Consider the following 10678-nt stretch of genomic DNA (forward strand, 5'->3'; position numbering starts at 1 on the left):
TTTTGGTTAGTTTTGAATTGTCAGCTTGCCACACCTAGACTCACTTGAGAAGGAGAGTTTCCGCGAGGAATTGTCTAGATCAGGTTGGCCTATGCGCATGTCTGGGGTGCAGCTTGTCTTGACGTCATGTGATCAAGGAAGACCCAGCTCTCTGTGGATGGCACCGTTTTATGGTTGCTTCCTGAGTTGTGTAAGGGTAAAGACAGTTGGCCAAGCACAAACAGCAAAGAAGCCAGCAAGCAAGGACTTGCCTGTTTGTCCTTTGGTCAGGCTGTTTTATCATGGCGGCAGAAATGAAACTAATCCAGTGAGCTTAAAGGAGGGGACCAGGCAGTGCAAAGACCCAACCTTTGAAAAACCAACATTCAATAAAGAAAGCAGAGAGTGCTTCTTGGTGTGGTTGGGACCCAATTTCAATCCCAGCACTTGGGAGGCAGAGGCAGGCAGAGGTCTGTGAGAAGGCCAGCTGTATGCAGTATAATAACCAGGCTAGCTTAATATGAAACAGCAAATTTTAATGAAGGGATAGCTTACAACACCAGGGATCCAGCGACGGGCAGGAAATACAAAAGGGAACTGCAGGGCTCACACCTGCCAGATTTATATGTAAACATTAGCCCCAGGCGAACACGCCCCCCATTGGGCTGGGCTTACCCTACATCCAGCCTGAACTACAGAGCAAATTCCAGGCAGGGTAGTGCTGTGTAGTGAGATCCTAAGAAATAAAACAGTCCAACAAAACCTGCCAATAATAAATCAAACATGACAATTTAGCATATGATTTCTTAAATAACCAATTAAAACATTGGGGTAAGAATTATCTTCTAGGAAATTTCCATGGGCCTCTTTTGTGGCCTTTGTTCTATGGTGGAGTTGGAAGACAACAATCCCCTAATGTTGGGGAGATGAAGAGTGAGGCACAGAAAAGACAGCTTTGGGATCATGAGCCTTTATCTCCTTTGCCACAGATAATTCTCAGGGAATGTGTCTTTGGGAGCAGGGTATGTTTTGAGAATAACCTATGGCAATTTTCCCTTCCTTTCTCATGGGAGTCAAAAGAGTTTCTTTATTATGGACATCTATCGAGTGTGTTTCCTTCCAGAACATGCTGTATGTCTTCAAAGGGAAATTAAAGATGCACAGGGTGTAAAACCTGCCTTTCTAGGAAGTTGGCTGTCACATGACGCTCCTCTCAAGGCATTGTTCAAGCACTTAGATGTTGCTTCACTGAAGGACAAAGTGTGGTGGCTGGCTGAGCATTCTAAGTGCTATTGTGTCCTATCAGTTCAAAATAAATCCATGTGTTTTATAGGACAGAACATTCCTGCCTTAGTGGCAGGGGCTTTGCTGCAGGACGCAGTCAATGCTCTGTAATTTATCTCGAAAGATGAAGAGAATTGTTCCAGTTTTAAGGCCCTGAGATACTCAGATGATTCCCTTTCACCTTCTAGTGAAGGGCAGGATGGGGAAGGCCATGCATGGGTATGACCCTGCTGACAAGGAAGGGACCATGAGACCCTTCAAGCAGAGGTTCACTTGTTAGAACCCAAGGTTCATATATCTCACTAAAATGAATATACACAGTGTGAGATCTATCCCACTGAGAGGAGACATACCTTATTTTGGAGAAGTTTGACATACCCCAGAGAGGAAAGGCAGGGGCAACCAAGCAAGGGTCAAGGGAAGCCAGATTCCTAGCAGTCAAAAAGAAGAAGAGCTGGGTCTGCTTATCCAGGAGACATGGTGACCGCTGCTGTTTCATCGGGGTCTACTCATGTCTGTTGATGGAGACATAGGCCACAAGCTGCCTAGTCTAAAGTACCATATATATCCTAGTGATTGAAGGACACATCAGTCCTACAAGGTCAATTTGAGATGGCCAAGATGTTTTCTAGGATTCGCCATTGGCCTTTTCAGAGACAATCTAGGATGCAACTCCAAGGTTTTGGTTTTGGAAAGAGATAATGTTTTGTGATGCTAGACTGGATTTTGATATGGACATACTTCTCTAGAGAAATCATTATCAATGGCTAAATTGGTTATAAAAGTATTACATTCTTATTTTTATTTATTTACTTTGTTTTTAGAGACAGGGTTTCTCTGTGAAACAGTCCTGGCTGTCCTGAAACTTGCTTTGTAGACCAGGCTGACCTTGAACTCACAGAGATCTACCTGCCTCAGCCTCCTGAGTTCTGGGCTTAAAGGCATGTGACACCATTGCCCAGTAAAGTATTTAATTTCTATGCAGAATGAAAAAAGAATTTTGTTAATGGTGTGTTGTCTAGTTTTTCAGAGAAGGGTGGTCCTGCCCCTCATTCTTCATTCAATCTCAATGAACCCAAAATTTGGACCACTGCCTTATCTGATCTCAAATGGCCAGGGTCTCATTGTTCCCTTCAGAAAGCCCCAGAAATGCAGGGGATTGCTCTGGTCACAAAAAAACGCCTCTGAAGAAAGCAGGTGTCCTGGTTAGAGGGTCAGAAGAAGGGACGCGTGAGGACTCTTGCTTTAGCACCACATGGTACTGACTGCTACCACTTGTCTAAGCAAACACATGAAGGTCAGGCTGGCGTCTCTGCATGGCCATCAGCTCCTTGGGTAAACATCTCTTTTAAGCAATTACAAACAAATGACTTCATCTGCTACACACAAAGTCACTGTGGTTGGACACTGTGCCATAGCTTCGTTTCCCTCTCTCCTTTTCTCTCCCTCCCTGCTTCTCTACCTACCTCTCTCCGCTCCACACATACAGGCACTTTCTAAATTCCCATTATCGGTATGGTAAGAATTTAGCAAGAACCGTTATTGATCTATAAAATGTAAGTGCCTAGGTGTACTGCTAGGGAATTTGGATAGATAATTCTCAGGTTAACAAAAGACCCAACCTTCTGCAGGATAATTCTTGTTTTATAAGCATTGGAATTACAGGACTAACTAGCTCAAGCAGTGAGATGCAGTGGAAGGGTTGACTTTTGCTTTCCCTGGGTGTATGCCAAGCTTGTCCCAGTCCTCTGGGGGGGGGGGGGCTTTGAACCTACTACACAATGACAGAACCACCCTCTCAATTCCTTCATTGTTATTTCCTGCTTAAATACCAGGCTCACCAAGTGTCATAGTTCTGACATGGCTCATTCCCTATGATCTACTATGGTGATGCTAAGAATGGGTGTGGCCACTAAGAGGTGGGACCCAGTGGAAATCTGTTAGAATGTAAAGAATATCACCCTTAGAAGGAGTTAGGTAATTTTTCCAGGACCCTGAGTTCGTTTTTTTTTTTTTAGAGAGTTGTCACTAAAATAAAAAGCCCAGCTCCACCCCTTCTTTTGCTTCTTGTCTCCCCATGCAATTTCTTTCTCTTGCACACATGCCAGCCATGATGTCATCTACCATGAGATGATACCATCAAATAAGCCCTTGCCAAAACTGGCATCACGCCTCCCAAGCTGTAAACTAACCCTTTGTAAATACTCAGGACCTGATCATCTTTCTATAGCCACAAGAAACAATTTTCTGGGGCTGGAAAGGTGGCTCTGTTGGTAAAGTGCTTGCCATGCAGCTTGAGAAACCAGAGTTTGATCCCCAGCACCCATGGAAAGAGCAGTTTTAATTCTGTGCTGCGGAGACAGAGGTAGGAAGATATTTAGGGTTCCCTGGTCAACCAGTCTAGTCAAATCAGTGAACCTCAGGTTCCACTGAAAGTTCTTATCTTAAAAGGTGATGTGGATGGACACCCAAAGTTGACCTTTGGCCTTCACATGTATGTGCACATATACACATCCCTCATACAAATGTATATGTGCCCATACCAACACAATCCCCCATTGACGACACTACATCCCCCAACCAATGCTTCTATCTATGTCTGCTTTTCCAGCACACTTAAGAACTTTATATTCTTGTCCATCTGAGAGGTCTCTGAGGGCAGAGTGGTTATGTTATCAGTGTGACATTCAGGAGACACACAAAGCCTCACACCTCCAAAAGCTGTTTCCAACACCACCTTCCCTTAGGTCATTTATGGTTCTTTCTCTTACTCTAATCCCCTCAAAGCCACCTTGTGCAGATACCTAAAATGCCTACCCATAGGTTCCATCCTCATCCTAATGTATGTTCTTCAGTGACCTATAATAAAGTTCCTACAAGGGGTTAAAGAAAGGAAGGAAGGAAGGAAGGAAGGAAGGAAGGAAGGAAGGAAGGAAGGAAGGAAGGAAGGAAGGAGGGAGGGAGGGAAGGAAAGAAGGAAGGAAGGAAGGATGGATGGAAGGAAGGAAGGAAGGAAGGAAGGAAGGAAGGAAGGAAGGAAGGAAGTCCAGTCACCATTGATGGGCTCTGTCCTGTACTTGCCTCCGGTCATCCGCCCTCTCCCTTGTCTGTGGCCCGGTCTTTGCCGTTCTCCATGTGCTCTGGTTCCCTCTTGCCTTACAGTCCTTGTTACTTTGCTGTCTGGGATGGTATTACACTTCCTTGGGCTTCCTGGGGCCATCATCATCTTTTCATCATGCCTTAATTTAAACCTTATCTTCTCGGAGAAGCCAGGGCCGTGGGAATTTTATAGACGTGACACTTGGATCTTCTGCTGGTCTGAGCATCCCTCACTGAGATGGAATGCTGCCCACAGGCTTTGTGCTCCTGGTAGAAACAAATTACATCATAGCGATGCAATGCTTGATGCTGTAGAGCATACACCCCATCCCCTGTTAGAGTGACATTCTCAGAAGTATTATTGTTAATGCTATGATTAGGGGGATAAGCTAAATTTAAAATGTATTGAAGTATGGGAATTGCATGCAAGTCAGTCATCCCCATCTCTTACGCTGAAAATGAAGGGAAAGAAACAACAGGTGGTCAGAATATTTCTTCCATGGCCCAGAGCTGCTGAAGCAAAGAGCCTGGCTCTCAATCGGACACTAAAGCAGGTCTTTTTGTAGTAAACGCCAGAGTTAGAAGTCTCAGTAGACAAAGCCACCCCTGGCCCCCGGTGGGGAGGTTTCAGGGCATCATTTGCTGAGAGACCTAACCCATTTACCCATAGCCAAGTGAGCATATGGGTTGCTTCATGGTACCCATTCTTCTAATGTTCTGTTTTTAATAAAATGTGGAGTGGATATTTTAGTTACCTTATGGTGGATTTATAGACAGATTTCTCAAGAACTTGAAAAATGATGATCAAATCCCATTTTGTACATATTTTGTAATTATTTTCTGCCACTGGAAAATGGTCTTTTATGATTAAAATCCTAATTTGGAAGCTACATTTCTGAGGAAGGAAGCATGCACTTCCTCCCATGCACTATCATTTTCACTCTGTGCTTTGCTGACGTCTTTCTTTGTGGCTTGGCTATGAGGGAAGTGTCAGAAGACAGAGTCTGTCTGTTAAGCTTGGAAATTGCATGAAACAAGGCCACAGGGAAGGAAGTGAGATACCATAGCAGATTACCAACACTCCAGGTTTTTGTAGACAAACGGATGGAGGGGAGAGTTCACATTCGGTTCCTAACTTCATGTGCCAATGGCTTCTCCTTTGTTACAAAATGAAATCTGATTCAAAGGCCAGAGCAAATGTGTGCACTGAGGTTGGAAGACCAGTTCTAACTTGTTGGATTTTCAAACACTCAGTTAGTCTGCACTTGTAAATAAGGAGCGATGTGAAACGCTGGAAGCAAGGAAAGAGAGAGGCCAGTGCCCTGGTAAAGGCTCAGAGAAGGTTCTGGGGAATGAGTGACAGGCTCACCCAGTGACTCTGAGAGTTAACACCATCAACTCCCTGGGACCTACAATCTCTTAGGAACCTCGGGCTTTGCTAGATGGGGTTAATTGAGATGAGAAGACCCACCCTAACTCTGGCCAGCACTATCCCATGAGCAGGTCCTAGACAGAATAAAAGAAAGCAAGTGAGCATCGGCATTTATTTTTCTGCTTCCTGGTCGTAGATGCAGTGTCCAACTGTCTCACATCCCTGTCATGATGAACTGTGCTCTTGAACTGTGAGCCAAAAATCTGCTTCCTTCCTTCCTTTCTTCTTTCCTTCTGACCTTCTTTTCTTCTTCTTCTTCCTTCCTTCCTTCCTTCCTTCCTTCCTTCCTTCCTTCCTTTCTTTCTTTCTTTCTTTCTTTCTTTCTTTCTTTCTTTCTTTCTTTCTTCTTCTCCTTCCTTCTTTCCTTTTGTCCTTCCTTTTTTCTTCTCTTACCTTCCTTCCATCCATTTTTCCTTCTGTCCATCCTTCCTTCCTTTCTTCTTCTCCTTCCTTCTTTCCTTTCATCCTTCCTTTTTTCTTCTCCCTCCTTCCTTTCTTCCTTCCTCTGTCCTTCCTTTCTTCTCCTTCCTTCCTTCCTTCCTTCCTTCCTTCCTTCCTTCCTTCCTTCCTTCCTTCCATCCTTTAAGTTGCTTGCGTCTGACATTTTGTCACAATAATGAGAGAAGTAACTAATATAATGATATTGTGGGAACTTAATGTGATTATTTGCCACTAGAGGATTTTTATGAAAGAGAGACTTGAATTTTAAATGTATTTATAGAAAACTCTTCTTGTAACAGACCTAAAAATGATGGCTGCGCTGATAGCCCCCATACCAAATAAAGCCCCATCAGAATGCCTGCTGTAGTTTGCTTGCGGTGGATGAGGTGCCCAGGTCTTACAGAGGAGGCTCCAGAGCTGAAGCACTCTCCAAGGTCACACAACAAAACACAATATTCCCAGTGTGCAAACTTGGCTCCACCTGGCTCACAATATGCCACATCATACAGACAGCAGCTGCGAGGATTACTCCTCTTGTTTAACTCACTGCTAATTCCTGTCTGTGCCATGAAAGTAGAGATCAGTGGGTGTCTTCTATGCTCAGAACTCCTAAGACATAGTAGGCTATAGTATGCTCTTCCTAACACATAGTAGGCTCTTCCTAGCATATAGTAGGCTCTTCCTAACACAGAGTAGGCTCTTCCTAACATAGTAGGCTCTACCTAACACATAGTAGGCTCTTCCTAACATAGTAGGCTCTTCCTAACACATAGTAGGCTCTTTCTAACATATAGAAGGCTCTTTCTAACACATAGTAGGCTCTTCATAACTTATAGTAGGCTCTTGAAAAATATTGGCTAAACACGTCTTGAGAAGCATTTTAATAGAAATTGTCCTGTTATATATGCACAAATAAGCCAAGGTCCTGCCTGCTTCTGTTTTGCTCCTCTGCAGAAGACCCTTAACCCAGCAGCCAGAGTGAGTCATTAAACATGCATGTTATAGGTGTGTCTCTAGTCTCCTCAAAGCCCTTCATTGACTTTCCATCATTCTCAGACAATACTTCATATAGACCCCAGGATCTCTGTAGTCTGGCCCTTGTGACTTCCCATCTCCTACCCATCTGAAAATACTGGTGTTGTAATCCTTTGACTGCTCAGCACACAACTGACCCAGGATATCTGTACTTTCCTCAAGCTAACACATTTCTCTTCCAAATATTTGCACATATCATTTTCATATTTTGTTTTTTGTTGTGTTTTGAGATAGCCTTGCGACGTGGCCCAAACAGGACTTGATTTTGTTATATTATTATTATTATTCTGCTTCCTCTTCCCCAGTTGAAGGCTAGGATGGGAGGCATGGACCCCATGCTGCCCTTCTTACTCAGGCTGACTCCCCTTCCATACATCGTCTGAACAGGGAAGCTTTAATCATCTATACAAGACTCACTAGGGCAAGCAGAACAGGACTTGGTTTATGCATGCCATATTTTTAGTGTTTTTAGGAACCAAAACCCACTGACTATTATATAGAATTTATTGGAGGAGAAACAGATCAACAGGGTATCTTTAGGCACTCCGGATGCTGGTTTCGTGCCAGACTTCTCTCTCTTTAGTCCCGATGCTCCCGTCCCATCCAATCACACGAACCTCCTTCCCGCCTAGTCTTCACAACAGTCTGAGTCGTGCCTTCCTTATCAGAATCCACTCTGAGCACAGGTTTTTCTCACTGACTGGGACTCTAGCATTGATTCACTCTGGTTTAAGTATATAACTTAACTAATAAATAACTTTCGAGATTGATCCAATCATTTGGATTTATACCATTAAAGAGTTCTCATTGGCCACTTCATTTTTGGGAGCATGTGTGTCTATTCACCCAGCCCAAGTCTTTTCAGTAGATGTCATGGAGACTAAATTGTTTCTTTCCTTCCTTCTATTCTTTGGTCCCTTAGCCACATTATCTCCCACTTAGAGAGACTGAAACTAAAGACTTGAAGTGATCACAGTGCCGCCAGACTGTCTCTCCTTCGTGAGAACTGACAGGAGGGCTTCCACAAGTAATCATTAGCTTTTAAAAATTAGATTGAGATACAGCATATGTGCAGATTTGTCATAAATTACAACTTGACCAAATCTTGAAAAGTGACACGCCCACATAATCACCAGCACTCAGGAGGTGACATTGGATCTGCTAGCCCAGTGAACTCATCTCTTGCTGTTTACAGCAGTGACCTCAATGATGACAACCGCCTCCCACTCTCTGTTTCTATTAATGTTTGTTTCATTATTTTCCTCCCCTTCCTCATCCTTTTTCCCCTTAACCTCTCCTCCCCCTCCCTCTCTCCACTCCCTTCTTCCTCTTCTATTAGAGACTGTTTTTGCTGTGTTTCACAAACTGTCCTCAAACTCAAAATTCTCCTCTCTCTACTGGGACTATGGGGACACAGTTTCTTAGCTTCATGGTATCTGTTTTTAAAATATGTCTACTATATGGTGTGTTCTCTGCTGTGTTTGGCCTCTGTTCATCATTTTAGCTCTTACAGTCTTCCATTCTTGGACTGCCTGAGCTCAGAGCTCCTTTTTCTGGCTGCTGGACTGTGTCCTGGTTTGTGACAACTGAGATCCTGTCCGGGAACACTCCTCTATCAGGTCCTCAGTCAACTTTGCCTCTCCCACCACCATACTTCCTAGAACTAGTCTGTCTTCTTCACACTGTGGACGGGTAAGCAGAGCCCTTGGCATCTGTTGTTTGATGCTGCTTCCCTTTGTGGGTAATGGAATCCTGACTCCTTCTCCTCCCTCCCTGTGTAGGCAGTGCTGCCTGGTCCCAAAGGACAGGACACTACCTGAGACCCTCCTGTGGACCTTTAATATAGCTCACATCCTGCACTGGGCAGATGGACCACTCAGGGTTTTCCTACCCTCAGTTCCTCACTCTATCAGACACATCACCCTTCCCAGTCCCAAAGTCCCCAGGCAGGCACGTTTTCAGCAGTGGAAAGTATTCTATTAAATGAGGTGACCCAGATGCAGAAATGTGAAAGCCGCAGGTTCTCTCACAGGTGGATCTAACTTTTAGGGTTTGTTTAAATGTAAACACAGGAGTGAGGGAGAGGATAGAGACTGTGGACTAGGAAAGAGACCATGAGATGGGATCAGGAGATGCTGAAAAGGCAGAGGGCAAAAGGATACCTGGTGTAAGAACACAGAGGCCCCTGGGGGTGGACGGACACAAAGGAAGGGGAGAGGCCAAAGAGTGGGCAGAGGAGAAAGAACAAAATTAAAATTTGCTTGGAAGAAAAAAAATGCCATCACGAAACCTAATTCTTCGTGTGCTAATTAAAATAAAATGTAAAAATCATTGGGCATCCAGATAATAGGGAGGGCAGGGCCAGACAACAGTTAGCCAGAATGTAGCCAGCAGAACCCATGCTAATCTAAAATCTGCTCTTCCTCAATGCTGTTCCATGGTCTTGTGACCAAATTCAAGAACTTTAGCTAGGATGATGTAATCGGTTTTCCCTCAAAACCGTTCTGGCCATCAGCTGCTTCCCTGGCTGAGTGTGTGATACTTTTCACAGGACCAAGGAGTGACAGGGGACAGGAGCAGACTCAGAGCTGTGAAACCATTGAAAGGCGATGCTGCTAGGGTCCAAAGCTGGAGTCAGACTCAGAGCTGTGAAACCATTGAAAGGCAATGCTGCTAGGGTCCAAAGCTGGAATCTTTACATCTTGAGCTCTTTTCTTGGAGATCCTCGTGTGAATAATGAGCTCATGGGCACACTATGGCTGCCAAAGGCTCGTGTTTACCTAGGACTTTATATTCTGTAAAGTGATTTTTATATGAATTCTGCCTTGATCCAAAGAAAATCCTCATGAAGCAAGGAAAACATTGCTGTCCATTTACAAATGGACATCCTAATTAAGTTCTGCCATTTAAAAGTTGGCTAAAGCACATGACTAGCATGGCAAGATCAAGGAAAATGCTTCCAGGAGGAAAATCCAACAGGAAAAGGATTTGAATGTTTCAAGAACACAATGCACCTCAGAGTTGTGGATTCAAGCTTCTGGCTTCTCAGGCAGGAATCGGAATCTGAATTAACTACAGAAATCTGGAACCCATTGAAGGATTAGCCCAGACGTTTCTAGCCTATGAAAAACAGCATCCCCTTTTCCATTTTGTCATGTTTATTTTGTTATACTGAAATAAAATTTATTATATAAATTATGTAATTAAAAATTGTCTTCACCTGGGGCTGGAGAGATGGTTCAGTGGCTAAGAAGGGAGGAACAAAGTTTGGTCCCCAGCACCCACACCTGGTAGCTCACAATTGCTTGTAACTCCAGCTTCAAGGGATCAGACGCCCTCTTCTGGTTTCCATAGGCACTCGCATGCACATGCCTGTACTCATACACAGACACATAAGTAAAGGTAAAG

This window comes from Microtus pennsylvanicus, chromosome 10, assembly GCF_037038515.1.
Source record: "Microtus pennsylvanicus isolate mMicPen1 chromosome 10, mMicPen1.hap1, whole genome shotgun sequence".
NCBI lineage: Eukaryota > Metazoa > Chordata > Mammalia > Rodentia > Cricetidae > Microtus > Microtus pennsylvanicus.